Below are 21,026 nucleotides of genomic sequence, written 5' to 3'. Positions count from 1 at the left end.
AAAAGAGTTAGTGATTTTTGAAAAATGGTTTTTGAAAAAGTGTTAGTATTTTTTTATTTATTTTTTTTTTTGAAATTAAAAATAAAAAATAATTAGTTAATTAAAAAGAAATTTTTGAAAAAGAGGGAAGATATTTTCGAAAATTAGAGAGAGAGAGTTAGTTAGGTGGTTTTGAAAAAGTTAAGAAACAAACAAAAAGTTAGTTAGTTAGTTGAAACAAATTTTGAAAAGATAAGAAGTTAGGAGGTTAGAGAAGATATTTTGAAAAGATATTTTTGAAAAAGATAAGATAAGAAGATATTTTTGAAAAGATATGATTGAAGTTAGTTTTTTGAAAAAGATTTGATTTTTAAAATTTCAATTAATGACTTGATTCATAAGAAATCACAAGATATGATTCTAGAACTTAAAGTTTGAATCTTTCTTAACAAGCAAGTAACAAACTTCAAATTTTTGAATCAAAACATTAATTGTTTATGTTATTTTCGAAAATTTGGTATAGAAATAAAAAAAAGATTTTTGAAAAATATTTTTGGAATTTTCGAAAATAACTAAGAATTTTGAAAAAAGATTTGATTTTTGAAAAAGATTTTGAAAAAGATAAGATTTTCAAATTGAAAATTTGATTTGACTCATGAGAAACAATTTGATTTTAAAAATTTTTAAAAAAGTCAACTCAATTTTCGAATTTGATGAGAGAAAAAGGGAAAGATATTTTTTTGATTTTTGAAATTTTTATGAAAACAAGAAAAACAAGAAAAATAATGCAATGCATACATGCTCTATGAAACACTAGAATTCATTCTTAAAATTTTGAATCAAATTTTTGAAAACATTTTTTTTTCGAAAACAGATGAGAAAATTTTGAAAATATTTTTGAAAAATTTTTGAAATTAAAATAAAAAGAAAATTACCTAATCTGAGCAACAAGATGAGCCGTCAGTTGTCCAAACTCAAACAATCCCCGGCAACGGCGCCAAAACTTGGTGCTGTTGCCGGATCAAAAGGGAATCTGGCACTGATGTTACCGGACCAAAAGCTTGCCGAAGACTCAAACAATCCCCGGCAACGGCGCCAAAAACTTGGTGCTTTGATCTTAATTCATAATTGTCACAACTTCGATACAACTAACCAGCAAGTGCACTGGGTCGTCCAAGTAATACCTTACGTGAGTAAGGGTCGAATCCCACGGAGATTGTTGGTATGAAGCAAGCTATGGTCACCTTGTAAATCTCAGTCAGGCAGATATAAAGTGATAATGGTGTTTTCGAATTTAATATAATAAAATAGGGATAGAGATACTTATGTAATTCATTGGTGAGAATTTCAGATAAGCGAATGGAGATGCTTTTCGTTCCTTTGAACCTCTGCTTTCCTGCTATCTTCATCCAATCGGTCTTACTCCTTTCCATGGCTGGCTTTATGCAAGGGCATCACCGTTGTGAGTGGCTACATCCCCTCCTCTCAGTGAATAATATGCTCACGCACCCTGTCACAGCACGGCTTATCAAAGATGGTCAAAAAGACTAGTAAAAGATCCTATTTATAATAAACTAGTCACTAGGGTTTACATGAGTAAGTAATTGATGAATAAATCCACTTCCGGGGCCCACTTGGTGTGTGTTTGGGCTGAGCCTGAGTGTTCCACGTGCAGAGGCCATTTGTGGAGTTGAACGCCAGTTTTTGTGCCAGTTTGGGCGTTCAACTCTGGTTTTGGATCCTTTTCTGGCGCTGGACGCCAGATTTGGGCAGAGAGCTGGCGTTGAACGCCAGTTTACGTCGTCTATTCTTGGCCAAAGTATGGACTATTATATATTGTTGGAAAGCCCTGGATGTCTACTTTCCAACGCAATTGGAAGCGCGCCATTTCGAGTTCTGTAGCTCCAGAAAATCCACTTTGAGTGCAGGGAGGTCAGAATCCAACAGCATCAGCAGTCCTTTTTCAACCTCTGAATCTGGTTTTTGCTCAAGTCCCTCAATTTCAGCCAGAAAATACCTGAAATCACAGAAAAACACACAAACTCATAGTAAAGTCCAGAAATGTGAATTTAGCATAAAAACTAATGAAAACATCCCTAAAAGTAACTAGATCCTACTAAAAACATACTAAAAACAATGCCAAAAAGCGTATAAATTATCCGCTCATCAAATTGGAAAACGAATGCATGGATCACTGTCAGAGGGGGAAAGCGCGAGAGAAGGGGTGTGAATCGAGAGGTAATGATTCTATAGTTTGACTAATTTGTGAATCATCCTTTCCTTCAGCCAGGAAAAACAGAAATTTCGTAACTTTGCAATATGAAAAGTGATAACGCCGCTTTAGCCCTCGATCACCACAACAGACCCAACATGTTCGAAACATGGGTTCAAAGTTAGATGTTGCGGCATCTAGTTAACTGGTCAATGATTTGTCTTGTTGGAGCTATTGTGTGATTTATAAGTTTTGATCCAAGATTCAAGTTGACGCTATGTTTTAATAAATAATTATGTATTACATATATATTATGTAATACTTAAGTATATATTAATTAATACATATGTAATACATAATTAATTATGAATAATGTATTTATATATTAATACATACATAGTAATTATGTATTATATATGTATTAATACATATATAACATAGGTAATACTAATTAATATATAAGTATTAAATAATTATGTATTAATACATAAATAGATAATATATAATTAAGTATTATTACATAATGAGGTAATACTATATATGTATTAACTAGCGTGAAGACCCGTGCAAATGCACAGGATTAAAGTTTTGTTAAAATTTTGAAAAATGAAATTATTCAATATACTCATTATATTTTAGAGAAAACTCTCATATCTAATATTAATGTTATAATTTTAAAAAAATAACCATACTAATTTAATTGTTAATACAAGAGAAGAAAAAAGATAGTCAAATACTTCATATTCATTTACAGCAACTATTCATACCATACAGCAAAAAATTACATAGATTAAGTAACAAGTTCACATACTATACATATTTTATACTTTAGAACAAAAAAAATCTAGGTTCCAAAATGTAATACATATCCAAAATGTCATACATATCTAGAAAGATTCAAACCACCTAAATAATTACTTTCCCATTAATAAGAAAACAAAATATATCCAACACAGTTCAACATATTGTTCAAAATATGTGTCACACAGAGTAATACATAGGAGGCCTTTTTATAAGCTTTAAGATCTTTGAATCAAAAACTCTATCTACTGGTTAGTTAGGGAGTCCAACTTCAAGGTAATCTTGTCCGCTTCCTTTAAATTGTATACTTTACAACATTCTTTCTATTCAACCCCAAACTTTCATTCTCCATCTCTTCCTTCACTTTTCAGAAGGTGAAAAAAGAATATATTCTTGCCTATGTTGGAATGTGGACTAATAATCTTCCAAACCGAATTATCACTAGAGAGTTTAAGATATGCAGCAAATTTCAAGGGCAGATACTGCAATTAATGATTCATAATTAGGGTAAAAAGAGTAATTTTATGTATAATGAATAACAGATACAGAACCAATATTTAATAAGTTTGAAAAAAAAGAAATAACTCTTTTAAGATTAACTTGCTAGTCTAGATTGATTCAAATCCGAATTTGTGATGATCTTCTAATAATAAGCATCTGGAGTGTATCGGATTCAAGATATTTAAACTTGTTAGTCACCACATTAAAAGATATCTATATGTACCTCGATACTAAAATGCAAAACATAAGAAAAAAATTACATTTAGCATTACCCGTTGTCAGATAATTCTGTTGTTTCTTTACTTTTTTCATTGACCTCCGTTGATGAATTCGTTGCATTTATGGAATTATGAGGATCATCCCCCTTCAGTGTGTCATCATCTTCATTTTCATCACCGACTGATGAGAACTCATTATCAGATGGTTCAGACCCAGACAACACTATCACATCAGGTGATGAAGACTCACTATTCTTGTTGTATTTTATGTGGAATACTCTATATATGTTATTAAGTGTTTCTTGGTCCATACGGTCAGTTACATAAGAGTTGCGATCGAGGTGAATCTGAATTGATTGGTTCATGTGATTCCTCCGTGAAATAAAAAGATTTTGAAACCAACATATCTGAATTGCACAGTTGTCCCCTCTATTGAGAAAATAGAAAACTCTAATTTTGTTCAAAGGAGCTGTCAGTTATAACCAGCTGATCATTATTTTGTTTTCAGCTGTAGCACCAGGCAATTATCGAGCTCATCAATCACATAGAAGGTAGACCTTAATTCTTCTCCATAAGTTGAAACAAAACTTAGATGAAGAGTTCTCTAATCCTATATTCGATTTTATTGCTAAAGTTATTTCATGTCTAACAAAGCATGGTAAAAATGCATCACATAATATTACATAATCATTTAGGAAAGAGGAGTATGTACACATTTAAATCTACCATTAGTACCTATTGAGCAGGACCAAAGAACAATAATCAGCTAAATGAAATGGCATTATAATCAACATCACACAAATAGGTGTTGCGGCATCTAGTTATCTGGTCGATGATTTGTCTTATTGGAGTTATTGTGAAATTTATAAGTTTTGATCCAAAATTCAAGTTGAAGATATGTATTAATAAATAATTATGTATTACATATGTATTATGTAATACTTAAGTATATATTAAATAATACATACGTAATACATAATTAATTATTAATAATGTATTTATACATTAATACACACAAAGTAATTATGTATTACATATGTATTAATACATATATAACATAGGTAATACTAATTAATATATAAGTAATACATAATTATGTATTAATACATAAATAGGTAATACATAATTAATTATGTATGTATTAATTAATACATAGGTAATAGACACTTAGATATTAATATATAACGAGGTAATACTATGTATGTATTAACTAGCATGAAGTCCCGTGCAAATGCACGGATTAAAGTTTTGTTAATTTTTTGAAAAATGAAATTATTAAATATAGTCAATATATTTTAGAGAAAACTCTCATATCTAATATTAGTATTATAGTTTTAAAAAAATAATCATACTAATTTAATTGTTAATACAAAAGAAGAAAAAAGATAGTCAAATACGTTATAATCATTTACAGCAACTATTCATATCATATAGAAAAAAATTACATAGATTAAGTAACAAGTTCACATACTATACATATTTTAAATTTTAGAACACAAAAAACCTAGCTTCCAAAATGTAATACATATCCAAAATGTAATACATATCCAGAAAGTTTTAAACTACCTAAATAATTACTTTGCCAATAATAAGAAAACAAACTATGTCCAACACAGTTCAACATATTGTTCAATATATGTGTCACACAAAGTAATACATATGAGGCATTTTTTTATAAGCTTTAAGATCTTTGAATCAACAACTCTATCTATCGGTTAGGCAGGGAGTCCAGCTTTAAGGTAATCTTGTCCCCTCCTTTTAAATTGTATATTTTACAACATTCTTTCCATTCAACCACAAACTTCCATTCTCCATCTCTTCATACACTTTTCAGTAGGTGAAAAAAGAAAATATTCTTTCCTACACTAGAAGGTGGACCAATGATCTTCCAAACCGAACCATCACTTGAGAGTTTAAGATATGCAGCAAATTTTTAAGGCAGATAATGCAATGAATGATTCATAGTTAGGGTAAAGAGAGTAATTTTCTATATAATGAATAATAGATACAGAACCAATATTTTAAGTTTGGAAAAAAAAGAAATAACTCGTTTAAAATCAACTTGTCAGCCTAAATTGACTCAAATCCGAATTTGTGATGGTCTTCTGATAATAAGCATCTGGATTGTATCTTATTCGGAATATTTAAACATGTTAGTCACCACATTTAAAGATATTTATATGTACCACGATATTAAAATGCAAAACATAAGAAAAAAAGTTGCATTTAGCCTCACCCGTTATTTGACAATTCTGTTGTTTCATTACTTTCTTTGTTGACCTTCGTTGATGAATTCGTTGCACGAGATAAATCTATGGGATTATGAGGATCATCCCCTTCCAGTGTGTCACCTTCATCATCATTTTCATCACCGTTTGATGAGAACTCATCATCAAATAGTTCAGACTCAGACAACACCATCACATCAGATGATAAAGGCTCATAATTCTTGTTATATTTTATGTTGAACACTTTATATATGTTATTAAGTGTTTCTTAGTCCATACGGTTAGTCACATAAGAGTTATGATTAGGGGGAATCTGAATCGGTTGGTTCATGATTTTCCATAGTGAAATAAAAAAGATTCCAAAACCAACATATCTGAATTGAATAGTTGCCCTTCTATTGACAAAATAGAAAACTCTAATTTGTTCAAAGGAGCTGTTAGTTATAAGCAGCTGATCATTGTTTCGTTTCAGCTGTAGCACCAAGAAATTATCGAGCTCATCAATGACATAGATGGTTGACTCTAATTCTTCTTCATAAGTTGAAACAAAATTCGGGGGAAGAGCTCTCTCTCCCTATATTCGATTTTATTGCTAAAGTTAATTCATGTCTAACAAAGCATGGTAAAAATACATCACATAAATTACATAATCATTTAGCAAAGAGGAGTATGTACATATTTTAATCTACCATTAGTACCTATTGAGCAGGACCAGAGAATAATAATCAGTTAAATGAAATTGCATTATAATCAACATCACAAAAATAGGTGTTGTGGCATCCAGTTATCTGGTCAATAATTTGTCTTATTGGAGTTATTGTGGGATTTATAAGTTTTGATCCAAGATTCAAGTTGAAGCTATGTATTAATAAATAATTTTGTATTTATGAATAATTACGTATTTCATATGTATTATGTAATACTTAAGTATATATTAATTAATTCATACGTAATACATAATTAATTATGAATAATGTATTTATACATTAATACACACATAGTAATTATGTATTACATATGTATTAATACATATATAACATAAGTAATACTAATTAATATATAAGTAATACATAATTAAGTATTATTACATAATTAGCTATGTATGTATTAATTAATACATAGGTAATAGACACTTAGATATTAATACATAACGAGGTAATACTATGTATGTATTAACTAGCGTGAAGACCCGTGCAAAAGTACGGGATTAAAGCTTTGTTAACATTTTAAAAAATGAAATTATTCAATATACTCAATATATTTTAGAGAAACTCTCATATCTAATATTAATATTTTTGTTTTAAAAAAAATAACCATACTAATTTAATTGTTAATACAAGAGATGAAAAAAGATAGTCAAATACTTTATATTCATTTATAGAAACTATTCATATTATATAGTAAAAAATTATATAGATTAAGTAATAAGTTCACATACTATACATATTTTAAATTTTAAAACATAAAAAACCTAACTTCCAAAATATAATACATATCCAAAATGTAATACATATCCAGAAAGAACTGGGCATGGTGAGAGGAGGAGAGAGAATTGAAGACCCAATCCAACCTATTTTAATCATTTTTATTTTCTGAAACTACTCCCAACCACCAATAAGGCACAACCCATGAAGCTGGACTCACGGAACCCACTATAATGAAATCCCGTTCCTTGTTCAACCCATCGACTCGGCTCAGGGAACCCTTCCCATGAGCTCCCATATTCTGCTCAGAGCCTGCTCCATTCTACAAAATTAAGCAACACGTGTGGGAAGGAGATGTAAGTAGAGAGAATATCTGTATATCTGTATGGAAATTGATCTGTACAGTAGATTGACCTTTAACTATATAGGTAATACATATATAGATTGATCTGTACAGTAGATTGACCGGTTCATTGACCGGTCTGGTTCCCGCAACCTTGATACCAGGCTTTCTTTGTTTTTTTTGGTCATGAAGAAGCCAATATTGGAATACAATACCAGGGCTTGAAGAACAACTTATCGAATTTTGAGGATCCAATACTAGGGCTTGAAGAAGCCGATATTGGAATCCAAATTGGGCCCTGAAATTTGACCCAACAAAGGTTATGGCGGTAATTTCACAATCCGTTGAGCTCTGCCTCTGAGTCCGGTGATTTTGTTTGCGTTTTCCCGACAAATCGAAGACATCACCAGTTGTCGTGGTTGGATAAAGGTTCCTTCTAATCCTTCTCAGAAACCCAATGTTTCTTCGCTCCAAAAAAATGGGCGGTATGTCGAACATGCTGTGGTTTTAATTTGTAGGTTTCAAATGTAACAACTTTTGTTTCTACTTTGCTTGCTCGTCTCTTCACTGTTGAAAATGTTTTACATTCGCAGGGATACAACAGGAAAACAGAGAAGAGAAGGTGTACAAGAATATGTATAAAATTTGGTTCTTACATTGGTTTTATAATTTGGAGTATTAATTGTGATATACTCTACAGGGTTCCTTTGAGATCTTTTTTGTTGGGGGAGATATTTCTGATGCAAATACAGTAAAATTTAGTAACGATGGGAGACTTATGCTTTTAACAACTGCAGATGGGCATATTCATGTTCTTGATTCATTTCGTGGCACACTTGTTAGTATCTTTGTTACTTAAACTCAGTTCATTTCTACTTATGTTTTATTTATATATGCCTTGATAGGGTTTCTGTGTGACTATTCTTCTGTCATATGTATATAGTTATCAACGTATAATGTCACACCTGTCTCGTGCAACTCCACGTTAGAAGCTTCTTTCAGTTTAGAGGGAATGTTTGTAATATCAGGTAAGCACTTTTTGCATCAATGGAAAATTGTCAGTTCATTATTCACCTGTTCGTGCATTAATTCTTGCACAAAGTGGTTTAAGCTCTGCTAACCTTAATCAGATTGAAGGAATTCTGAAGTTTTATTTACTTGTTTCTTTCTTGCTTTAAATTGTGTTTTGAAGAGACTAGAAAATTTAGAAGCAATATAACTTTAAAATGTCTTGCATCCTGCCATTTATTTTCAACCAACTTTTTCAATCCTCTTAGCTTGGTATGGGATCTAGTTATTCTCTGCTTACTGCTTATGCTGAATGATGGTTATTATGCTAAATTTACATTCTACTGGACCTTTACAGGTTCTAGGGATGGCAGCATTTATGCATGAAGTGTTCGAAGTGGTAAAGAGGTAAAGATTAGCTACAGGATTTAACTAGTGTACAGATAGTTAATCTAAAATCATATGCTTAATTGCGTCATATATGTTCAACTTTACATGATAAAGCATGTTCTTTCAGTTAGGGCTGCACATGGATCGGATAATATCAGCATATCAGCGGTAATTATCCGCATCCGATCCAAATTTGTGGATATTATCCGATCCGCAGAGCAATCGTATCGGATCGGATCGGATCCTATTTGCACTATGGTAGGATCGGATTGCGAATTCGGCAGTGATATTCGCAGATCCGATCCGCATATCCGCATGTCTCATATAAATAGCATAGTTTATGATATATTGTTTTTTTATTTTTTATGTCGTACTTCAACTTAGAATAATTAAACTTAGATCTTGTGTTATTATTATTTTTTTTGCTATTCAAGAGAATTTTTATTGATAATATTTAGGAGTAAATAGGCTTAAACAGGTGAAAAAATGGATTTTCTGGACATTTTTTGTGAAAAAGCCAAACAGGGCCTTAAAACGATTTTTTTTTAATTACGCGGATTTACTCGATATCCTATTCGATCCGTGTCCAGCCATACTTTTAGTTTTCTCTTTCCTTTTCTTTTTTGCTAAGAACCTTATGGAATGTGCTATGATAGCCGCAACAAATATTTAAGTGGAAGATAGCTCTCTTAAATTAATTAACTAATAATTGCTCTTTGTCATCTTTTTCTCCTTCGATTTATTTCCTATTTCCTACCAAATATTGAAATCACATATAAAATTTAATTTAAATATTTTTTTCATTACAAAAACTAAAATGTAATATTTGCAGTCAAATCAATCACTTATATACAAACTCACACCTAAAATAGTGTTTGGCATCAGAATCTTATTGAATGACAGTTAAATGTAAATCTCTCCAATGCTATATGTAATTCCAACCGAACTTCAACGTTTATAGTTATACCCTGCTTGTATAGTAATGAGCGGATATTTTATACGCTTTTTGGTGATATTTTCATGTAGTTTTTAGTATGTTTTAGTTACATTTTATTATATTTTTATTAGTTTTTATGCAAAAATCACATTTCTGGACTTTACTATGAGTTTGTGTGTTTTTCTGTAATTTCAGGTATTTTCTGGCTGAAATTGAGGGACCTGAGCAAAAATCTGATTCAGAGGCTGAGAAAGGACTGCAGATGCTGTTGGATTCTGACCTCCCTGCACTCGAAATGGACTCAAAATAGCATGCTCTGCAAATTGCTTAAGGAGCAAGAAAAGCAAGGGCGTGAGCTACAGGAGCTAAAGCGCCAGAGGCTCTCCCTTGAGGGACCAGACACCCCACAGATTGAAGGAACATCCATCTCCTAAAATAAAGGTTGTTGAGTCCTAATCTTAACTCTGTGATAACTTTTATTATTAGAAACCTATCTTAAGAATTATATGAATATTAGTAATTAGGGTCTTTATTTTTAATTTTATTTTTATCTCCAAGTAAGCTATAATTTATTTTTCTCTTCATCATTAAACATGAATAAAATAGTAGATCCTTTGAGTAAAGATTCAATTATTTTGAGTTTTTAAGAGTAGAATTCAAAATTATTTAATTGTAGTGGCAATACTTTTTGTTTCCTGAATGAATGCTTGAACAGTGCATATTTTTTATAGTGAAGTTTATGACTGTTAAAATTGTTGGCTCTTGAAAGAATGATGAAAAAAGAGAAATATTATTGATAATCTGAAAAATCATGAAATTGATTTTTGAAGCAAGAAAAAGCAGTGAAGAACAAAGCTTGCGAAAAAAAATGGTGAAAAAAATAAAAGAAAAAGAAAAAGCAAGCAGAAAAAGCCAATAGCCCTTTAAACCAAAAGGCAAGGGTAAAAAGGATCCAAGGCTTTGGGCATTAATGGATAGGAGGACATAAAGGCATAAAATCCTGGCCTAAGCGGCTGAATCAAGTTGTCCCTAACCATGTGCTTGTGGTATGCAGGTCCAAGTGAAAAGCTTGAGACTGAGTGGTTAAAGTCGTGATCCAAAGCAAAAGAGTGTGCTTAAGAACTCTGGACACCTCTAACTGGGGACTTTAGCAAAGCTGAGTCACAATCTGAAAAGGTTCACCCAGTTGTGTCTGTGGCATTTATGTATCCTGTAGTATTACTGGAAAACAAGATGCTTAGGGTCACAGCCAAGACTCATAAAGTAGTTGTGTTCAAGAATCATCATATTAAACTAGGAGAATCAATAACACTATCTGAATTTTGAGTTCCTATAGATGCCAATCATTCTGAACTTCAAGGGATAAAGTGAGATGCCAAAACTGTTCAGAAGCAAAAAGCTACTAGCCCCGCTCATCTGATTAGAATTTGAGCTTCACTTAAAACACTGGGATTCTATTGCAACTTGATCCCTTTTTTATCCTATTTTATTTGTCTATTTGCTTAAGGACAAGCAACAGTTTAAGTTTGGTGTTGTGATGAGCGGATATTTTATACGCTTTTTGGTGATATTTTCATGTAGTTTTTAGTATGTTTTAGTTACTTTTTATTATATTTTTATTAGTTTTTATGCAAAAATCACATTTCTGGACTTTACTATGAGTTTGTGTGTTTTTCTGTAATTTCAGGTATTTTCTGGCTGAAATTGAGGGACCTGAGCAAAAATCTGATTCAGAGGCTGAGAAAGGATTGCAGATGCTGTTGGATTCTGACCTCCCTGCACTTGAAATGGATTTTCTGGAGTTACAGAAGTCCAATCGACGCTCTCTTAACTGCTTTGGAAAGTAGACATCTTGGGCTTTCTAGAAATATATAATAGTCCATACTTGGCCCGAGATTTGGTAGTGCGAACTGGCATAAAAGTTGGAGTTAAACGCCCAAACTGGCACAAAAGCTGGAGTTCAATGCCAGGAATAGCCTATGCACGTGAAATCTTCAATGCTCAGCCCAAACACACACCAAGTGGGCCCCGGAAGTGGATTTCTGCACTATCTATCTTAGCTTACTCATTTTCTGTAAACCTAGGTTACTAGTTGATTATAAAAACCCCTTTTAGAGATTCATTTTGTACCTCATGACACTTTTACATCTAAATTTTGTATCTTTTACAGCATGAGTCTCTAAACTCCATGGTTGGGGGTGAGGAGCTCTGCTGTGTCTCGATGGATTAATGCAATTACTACTGTTTTCCCTTCAATCACGCTTGTTTCTATTCTAAGATATTCATTCACACTTCAACATGATGAATGTGATGATCCGTGACACTCATCACTATTCTCAACCTATGAACGCGTGCCTGAAAATCACTTCCGTTCTACCTTAGATTGAGTGTGTATCTCTTTAGTTCCTGGTTCACGAGTTTGATTGCCTCTCCTGACAACAGAGCATTCAAATCTGTGAGATCAGAGTCTTCGTGGTATAAGCTAGAATCAATTGGAAGCATTCTTGAGATCCGAAAAGTCTAAACCTTGTCTGTGATATTCTGAGTAGGATCCGGGAAGGGATGACTGTGACGAGCTTCAAACTCACAAATGTTAGGCGCAGTGATAGTGTGCAAAAGGATCAATGGATCTTATTCCAACACTAGTGAGAATCGACAGATGATTAGCCCTACGAAACCCGTAGCTGGGCCATTTTCACTAAGAAGACGGATGGTAGCCATTGACAACGGTGATCCACCAACATACAGCTTACCATGGAAGGAGCCTTGCGTGCGTGAAGAAGAAGACAGTAGGAAAGCAGAGATTCAGAAGACAGAGTATCTCCAAAACCTCAACCTGTTCTCCATTACTGTATAACAAGTATTATTTAATCCCTGTTCTTTTACTCATTCCAATTAAAACTGAGAATTATTATTGATATCCTGACTAAGAGTTACAAACTAACCATAGCTTGCTTCAAGCCGACAATCTCCGTGGGATCAACCCTTACTCACGTAAGGTATTACTTGGACGACCCAGTGCACTTGCTGGTTAGTTGTGTGGAATTACAAAAGTGTGATTGTAATTTTGTGCACCAAGTTTTTGGCGCCGTTGCCGGAGATTGTTCGAGTTTGGACAACTGACGGTTTATTTTGTTGCTTAGATTAGGAAAAAAATTTTCTTTTTGGTTTAGAGTCTTCCGTTTGAGTTTAGTTTTATATTTTAAGTTTGGTGTCAATTGCATAAGTTTATTTTTCTTTCAATTTTTTTCGAATTATTAGTGTTCAAAGTATAAAAATTTTTAAGTTTGGTGTCCTTTTATTGTTTTAGTTTTCTTAAAAAATTTTCAAAAGTTGCTTTTGGTGTTCATCTTGATATTCAAAGTTTTCCTGTTTGTTTTCTTTGTTTTGATCTAAAAATTCTAAGTTTGGTGTCATTTTATTGTTTTTCTCTTTCCTCATTAAATTCAAAATCCCTTTCAAAAATCATATCCAAAGTTTTTCAAATCTTCTTAGTTAAGTAATTATTCTAGTTTTAGAATTTATTTTTCCTTTTTCTTTTAGTTTTTGAAATTTATATTTTAATTTCTAATTATTTTATTTTATCTTATTTCTTTTTTAATTCGGTTTGTTTTTAATTAAATAAAATAAAAATAAAAATATATTTTATCTGCAATTCACATCAATTCCCTTTTTTTTCATCATGGACCTAAGTGGAAATGAACAGTCCAGAAGGACTCTGGGGTCATATGCTAACCCCATTATGGCTGCATATGGGAGTAGCATCTGTATACCTCCCATCAAAGCAAGCAGTTTTGAGCTAAATCCTCAGCTCATCGTCATGGTGCAGCAAAATTGCCAGTATTCCAGTCTTCCACAGGAAGAACCTACTGAGTTTCTGGCACAGTTCTTGCAAATTACTGACACAGTACGTGACAAGGAAGTAGATCAGGATGTCTACAGATTATTACTGTTTCCATTCGCTGTAAAAGATTAAGCTAAGAGGTGGTTAAATAACCAACCCACAGCAAGCATAAAAACTTAGAAACAGTTATCCGACAAATTTCTGAATCAATATTTCCCTCCAAAAAGGATGACACAACTAAGGCTGGACATCCAAGGCTTTAAACAAGAGGATGATGAATCCCTTTATAACGCCTGGGAAAGGTACAGGGGAATGCTAAGGAAATGCCCCTCTGAAATGTTCTCAGAATGGGTGTAATTAGACATCTTTTACTACGGGCTTACAGAAAAAGCCCAGATGTCTCTAGACCACTCAGCTGGTGGATCTATACAGATGAGAAAGACAATTGAAGAGGTTTAAGAGCTCATTGATACAGTTGATAGAAATCAACATCTGTACTCAAACAGTGAGTCCTCCATGAAAGAAGAGGCTAGGGCAGTATCTACTGATCCTAGTCCTCAAGAACAAGCTGCTGAACTTAATCAGCAATTACTTTTTATGACAAAATAGTTAGCAGAATTTAAAGAGATGCTCCAAGACACTAAATATACTAACAAGAATATGGAAGCACAATTGAATCAGACAAGACAGCAGTTATCTAAACAGATAACAGAAGAGTGCAAAGCTGTTCAACTAAGGAGTGGGAAGACATTGAATAATTCAACTTAAGGTAGCAGAAAGCCAAGAAAGGAACAACTGACAGAGGATGACCAAACTACTACCCAAAATCCCTCTGAGGATAGTAAGAGCCCAGAGAGAAATAATTCTGGCGTTCAAACGCCAGAAAAAGGTGAAAAATTGGCGTTAAACGCCCAATGGATGCCCACTTCTAGCGTTCAAACGCCAGAAAAGGGTGAAATTTTGGTGTTAAACGCCCATCCAACCCCTAATCCTGGCGTTCAAACGCCAATGAGGGATCAGACACCTGCAAGTGCTGATTGTAACCCTCCTAAGAAAGCTTCTCTAACCACCTCTGTAGGAAATAAACCTGCAGCAACTAAGGTTGAGGAATACAAAGCCAAGATGCCTTATCCTCAGAAACTCTGCCAAGCGGAATAGGATAAATAATTTGTCCGCTTTGCAGACTATCTCAGGACTCTTGAAATAAAGATCCCATTTGCAGAGGCACTTAAGCAAATACCCTCTTATGCTAAGTTCATGAAAGAGATCTTAAGTCATAAGAAGGATTGGAGAGAAACTGAAAAAGTTTTCCTCACTGAAGAATGCAGTGCAGTCATTCTGAAAAGTTTACCAGAGAAGCTTAAAGATCCCGGAAGCTTTATGATACCATGCACATTAGAGGGTACTTGGACCAAGACAGCTCTATGTGATCTCGGAGCAAGTATCAACCTAATACCTGCATCCATTATCCGAAAACTTGGCTTGACTGAAGAAGTCAAACTAACCCGAATATACCTCCAACATGCTGATGGCTCCATTAAATATCCATCAGGAATAATTGAGGACATGATTGTCAAGGTTGGGCCATTTTTCTTCCCCACTGACTTTGTAGTGCTGGAAATGGAGGAGCACAAGAGTGCAACTCTCATTCTAGGAAGACCTTTTCTAGCAACTGGACGAACCCCCATTGATGTCCAAAGAGGAGAGATAACTCTGAGAGTCAATGAGGATGAGTTTAAGTTGAATGCTATCAAAGCTATGCAGCATCCAGACACACCAAAAGACTGCCTGAGCATAGATGTTATTGACTCCTTAGTGGAAGAGGTCAATATGACTGAGAGTCTCGAATCAGAGCTAGAGGACATTTTTAAAGATGTTCAGCCTGATCTGGAGGAACCAGAGAGAACAAAAGAACCTCTGAAAACTCCTCAGGAAGAGGATAAGCCTCCTAAACCCGAGCTCAAACCACTACCACCATCCCTGAAATATGCATTTCTGGGAGAAGGTGACACTTTTCCAGTGATCATAAGCTCTGCCTTAAATCCACAGGAAGAGAGAGCACTAATTCAGGTGCTAAAGACACACAAGACAGCTCTTGGGTGGTCCATAAGTGACCTTAAGGGCATTAGCCCCACCAGATGCATGCACAAGATCCTATTGGAGGATGATGCTAAACCAGTGGTTCAACCACAGAGGCGGTTAAATCCGGCCATGAAGGAAGTGGTGCAGAAAGAGGTTACTAAATTACTAGAGGCTGAGATTATTTATCTTATTTCTGATAGCCCCTGGGTGAGCCTTGTCCAAGTCGTCCCAAAGAAGGGAGGTATGACAGTGATTCATAATGAAAAAAATGAACTGGTTCCTACAAGAATAGTTACAGGGTGGCGTATGTGTATTGACTACAGAAGGCTCAATACAGCCACCAGAAAGGATCATTTTCCTCTACCATTCATAGACCAGATGCTAGAAAGACTAGCAGGTCATGACTATTACTGCTTTTTGGATGGCTATTCAGGTTATAACCAAATTGTAGTAGATCCTCAGGATCAAGAGAAAACAGCATTCACATGTCCATATGGAGTATTTGCCTACAGAAGGATGCCTTTTGGTCTGTGCAATGCACCTGCAACCTTTCAGAGATGCATGCTCTCTATTTTCTCTGATATGGTGGAAAAATTTCTGGAAGTCTTCATGGATGACTTCTCAATATTTGGAGACTCATTCAGCTCCTGTCTTGATCATCTAGCACTTGTTCTGAAAAGGTGCCAAGAGACTATCCTGGTTTTAAACTGGGAAAAATGTCACTTCATGGTGACTGAAGGAATTGTCCTTGGGCACAAAATTTCAAAGAAGGGAATAGAGGTGGATCAAGCTAAGGTAGAGGTAATTGAAAAATTACCACCACCTGCCAATGTTAAAGCAATCAGAAGCTTTCTGGGGCATGCAGGATTCTATAGGAGGTTTATAAAGGATTTTTCAAAAATCACAAAACCTCTAAGCAATCTGTTAGCTGCTGACACGCCATTTGTCTTTGACACGGAGTGTCTGTAGGCGTTTAAAACTCTGAAAGCTAAGCTGGTCACAGCACCAGTTATTTCTACACCAGACTGGACATTACCATTCGAACTAATGTGTGATGCCAGTGACCATGATATTGGTGCAGTATTGGGACAAAGGCATAACAAGCTCCTGCACGCCATTTACTATGCCAGCCGTGTTCTAAATGACGCACAGAAGAATTACACAACCACAGAAAAAGAGCTGCTTATAGTGGTTTATGCCATTGACAAGTTTAGATCCTATCTAGTAGGATCAAAAGTGATTGTGTACACTGACCATGCTGCTCTCAAATATCTACTCACAAAGCAGGATTTAAAACCCAGGCTCATAAGATGGGTGTTGCTTCAACAAGAGTTTGATATAGAAATAAGAGACAGAAAAGGAATAGAGAACCAAGTAGCTGATCACCTGTCCCGGATAGAACCAGTAGCAGGGGCACCTCTTCCCCTAACTGAGATCTCTGAAACCTTTTCGGATGAGCAACTCTTTGCCATTCAGGAAATACCATGGTTTGTAGACATTGTAAACTATAAGGCTGTGAGATTTATACCCAAAGAGTACAGTAGACAGCAAACAAAAAAATTAATTTCTGATGCAAGGTACTACTTGTGGGATGAACCATATCTCTTTAAGAGATGTGCAGACGGAATGATCCGCAGATGCGTGCCTAGAGAAGAGGCACAGAAGATCCTATGGCATTGTCATGGATCACAATATGGAGGACATTTCGGAGGTGAGCGAACAGCCACAAAAGTTCTCCAATGTGGCTTCTACTGGCCTACCCTCTATAGAGACTCCCGAGAGTTTGTACGTAACTGTGACAGTTGCCAGAGAGCTGGTAATCTGCCTCATGGTTACGCCATGCCTCAGCAAGGGATCTTAGAGATTGAGTTGTTTGATGTATGGGGTATTGACTTCATGGGGCCTTTCCCACCATCATACTCAAACACTTACATTCTGGTGGCAGTAGACTATGTATCTAAATGGGTAGAGGCAATTGCCACACCCACTAAAAATACTAAGACAGTGCTGAAGTTCCTTCAGAAGCATATCTTCAGCAAATTTGGTGTCCCTAGAATACTAATCAGTGATGGAGGGACTCATTTCTGCAATGAACAGCTTGACTCTGCTCTGATCCGATATGGAATTAACCACAAAGTGGCAACTCCATATCATCGACAGACAAATGGGCAGGCTGAAGTCTCAAATAGAGAACTAAAATGAATCCTGGAATGGACTGTAAGTACCCGTAGAAAGGATTGGGCAAGGAGTCTGGATGATGCTCTATGGGCATACAAAACTGCATTCAAAACTCCTATAGGGACCTCTCCATACCAGCTTGTGTATGGAAAAGCTTGTCACCTGCCAGTGGAACTAGAATACAAGGCCTACTGGGCAACCAGATTCCTAAACCTTGATGCCAAGTTAGCTGGAGAGAAAAGATTGCTCCAATTGAATGAGCTAGAGGAATTCAGACTCAATGCTTTTGAAAATGCAAAAATTTACAAGGAGAAAGCAAAAAGATGGCATGACAAGGAACTGTCATCCAGAGTCTTTGAGCCAGGACAGAAGGTTCTGCTGTTTAACTCTAGGCTCAGATTATTCCCTGGGAAATTAAAATCCCGGTGGAGGGGACCATATGTGATTACAAGTGTGTCACCATATGGATATGTAGAGCTTCAGGATATTGACTCTAACAAAAAGTTCATTGTTAATGGACAGAGAGTAAAGTATTATCTTGAAAGCAATGTTGAGCAAGAATGCTCAAAACTGAGACTAGATTAAAGCTCAGTAAAGTCCAGCTAAAGACAATAAAGAAGCGCTTGCTGGGAGGCAACCCAGCCATTAGCAAAGTTTATTTGTTATTTAAATAATAATTATAGGATTTTGATACAAATCATCTTCAAGGTTAATTATCAATTGCAAGAGTTCACGGAGTTACTGAAGGATTCAGAGCATAAAGTGGAGAAAAGGAGCTCACTGGCACGAAAACGCCAGTAAGGGGTATTCTGGGCGTTTAAACGCCAGAATGGGTACCATTCTGGGCGTTTAACGCCAGAATTGCAGCATCCTGGGTGTTCAGAAAAATGCCCAGTGACAAAGGATTTCTGGCGTTTAACGCCAGCCAGGGTACCTGGCTGGGCGTTAAACGCCCACATTGTCCAACATATGGGCGTTAAACGCTAGAATGGATACCATTCTGGGCGTTTAACGCCAGAAAAGGTAGGGGGAGGAGATTTTGTTTCCACTTCAAATTTTTTTCAAACTTTCATGTTTTAATTCATAATTTTCTGCATAAACATGTTACAAATTTTCATCACTCACACTCAATTTTCAAAAATTTAATAATCTTGTAAATCCCTTTTCAATTTCTTTCAAATCCTATCCAAATCTTTTTCAAAAACTCATTTATCTTTTCAATTCCTTTCCAAATCTTTTCCAACTCATCATGTATTCTCTTAATTCTTAAATGCATCAACAAATTTTCAGATTTAACTTCTTTTCTTTTTTCATATCTTTTGAATTTTAAAATCTCATCTTTTTCATATCATGATTTATTTTTTTTACCAGTCATATCTTTCTATCATATCTTTTTCAAAATTTTCGAAACCCCACCCCTCCACTTTTAAATACATGTTCGGCCATCCCTCTCCTCCACAACTCGAATTTGACTCTCCTCCTATTCCTCTCCTTTCCTTTCTTTTGCTTGAGGACAAGCAAACCTCTAAGTTTGGTGTGTTTTTCCGTGATCACCGAGCTAAGACTCATTAAGATCATGGCTCCTAAGGGAAAATAAACCACTTCAAGAGGCAAGAAAGAGAATACTCCAAAGCCACTTTGGAATCAAGAGAGGTTCTTAACCAAGGAACATGCAGACCATTACCACAAAATAATGGGTCTGAGGTCAGTGATCTCGGAAGTTAAATTTGATCTGAAAAAAGACGAATATCCGGAGATCCAAGAGCAGATTCGAAACAGAGGCTGGGAAATTCTAGCTAATCCTGAGACAAAGGTGGGAAGAAATATGGTTTAGGAATTCCACTCAAATCTGTGGCTGATAGATAAGTAGAGAATGACTGGAACTGCCTTCCATACCTTTCGAACTATGGTCAGAGGGAGGATTATTTACTTCCACCTTGACAAAATAAGAGAGGTCTTCATGCTAGCTCAACTGTAAGATGATCTAGAATCCTTTAATAGGAGAATGGTGAGAGTAGATAAGCGGTTGGACCAAGTTCTAGAGGACATATGCCTCCCTGGAACTAAGAGGATAACTGATGAGCGGATAATTTATACGCTTTTTGGCATTGTTTTTAGTATGTTTTTAGTATATTTTAGTCAGTTTTTATTATGTTTTTATTAGTTTTTAAATAAAAATCAATTTTCTGGACTTTACTATGAGTTTGTGTATTTTTCTATGATTTCAGGTATTTTCTGGCTGAAATTGAGGGACCTGAACAAAAATCTGATTCAGAGACTGAAAAAGGACTGCAGATGCTGTTGGATTCTGACCTCTCTACACTCGAAATGGATTTTCTGGAGCTACAAAAGTCCAATTGGTGCGCTCTTAAGTGCGTTGAAAAGTAGACAACCTGGGCTTTCCATCAATATACAATAGTCCATACTTTTTCTGAGATTTGATGGCCCAAACAGGCGTTCCAAGTCAGCTCAAGAATTCTGGCGTTTAACTCCAGAACTGGCACAAAAGCTGGAGTTAAACGCCCAAACTGGCACAAAATCTGGTGTTTAACTCCAAGAAAAGTCTCTACACATGAAAGCTTCAATGCTCAGCCCAAGAACATACCAAGTGGGCCCCGGAAGTAGATTTTTACACTAAACACCCTAGCTTACTCATTTTTTGTAACCCTAGGTCACCAGTTTACTATAAAAAACTACTTTTAGTGATTCATCTTGTACCTCATGACACTTTACACGTTTCATATTGTATTTTCTACGGCATGAGTCTCTAAACTCCATTGTTGGGGGTGAGGAGCTCTGCTGTTCTTCATGAATTAATACAATTACTACTGTTTTCCATTCTATCACGCTTGCTTCTATTCTAAGATATTCATTCGCACTT

At 35.1% G+C, this 21,026-nt stretch overlaps 1 long non-coding RNA gene across 1 annotated transcript in view; it reads left to right on the top strand.

Annotated features, from left to right (window-relative positions):
• Positions 9,072 to 21,026, top strand: part of LOC110268517 — a 41,656-nt gene continuing 29,701 nt past the window's right edge. Inside the window, exon 1 of the long non-coding RNA XR_002356544.1 lies at positions 9,072 to 9,122. This is a non-coding gene — a long non-coding RNA (uncharacterized LOC110268517). The remainder of the gene's footprint in view (positions 9,123 to 21,026) is intronic.

Source organism: Arachis ipaensis, chromosome B10, assembly GCF_000816755.2.
Source record: "Arachis ipaensis cultivar K30076 chromosome B10, Araip1.1, whole genome shotgun sequence".
NCBI lineage: Eukaryota > Viridiplantae > Streptophyta > Magnoliopsida > Fabales > Fabaceae > Arachis > Arachis ipaensis.
This window is presented reverse-complemented; position numbering and strand designations above follow the sequence as displayed.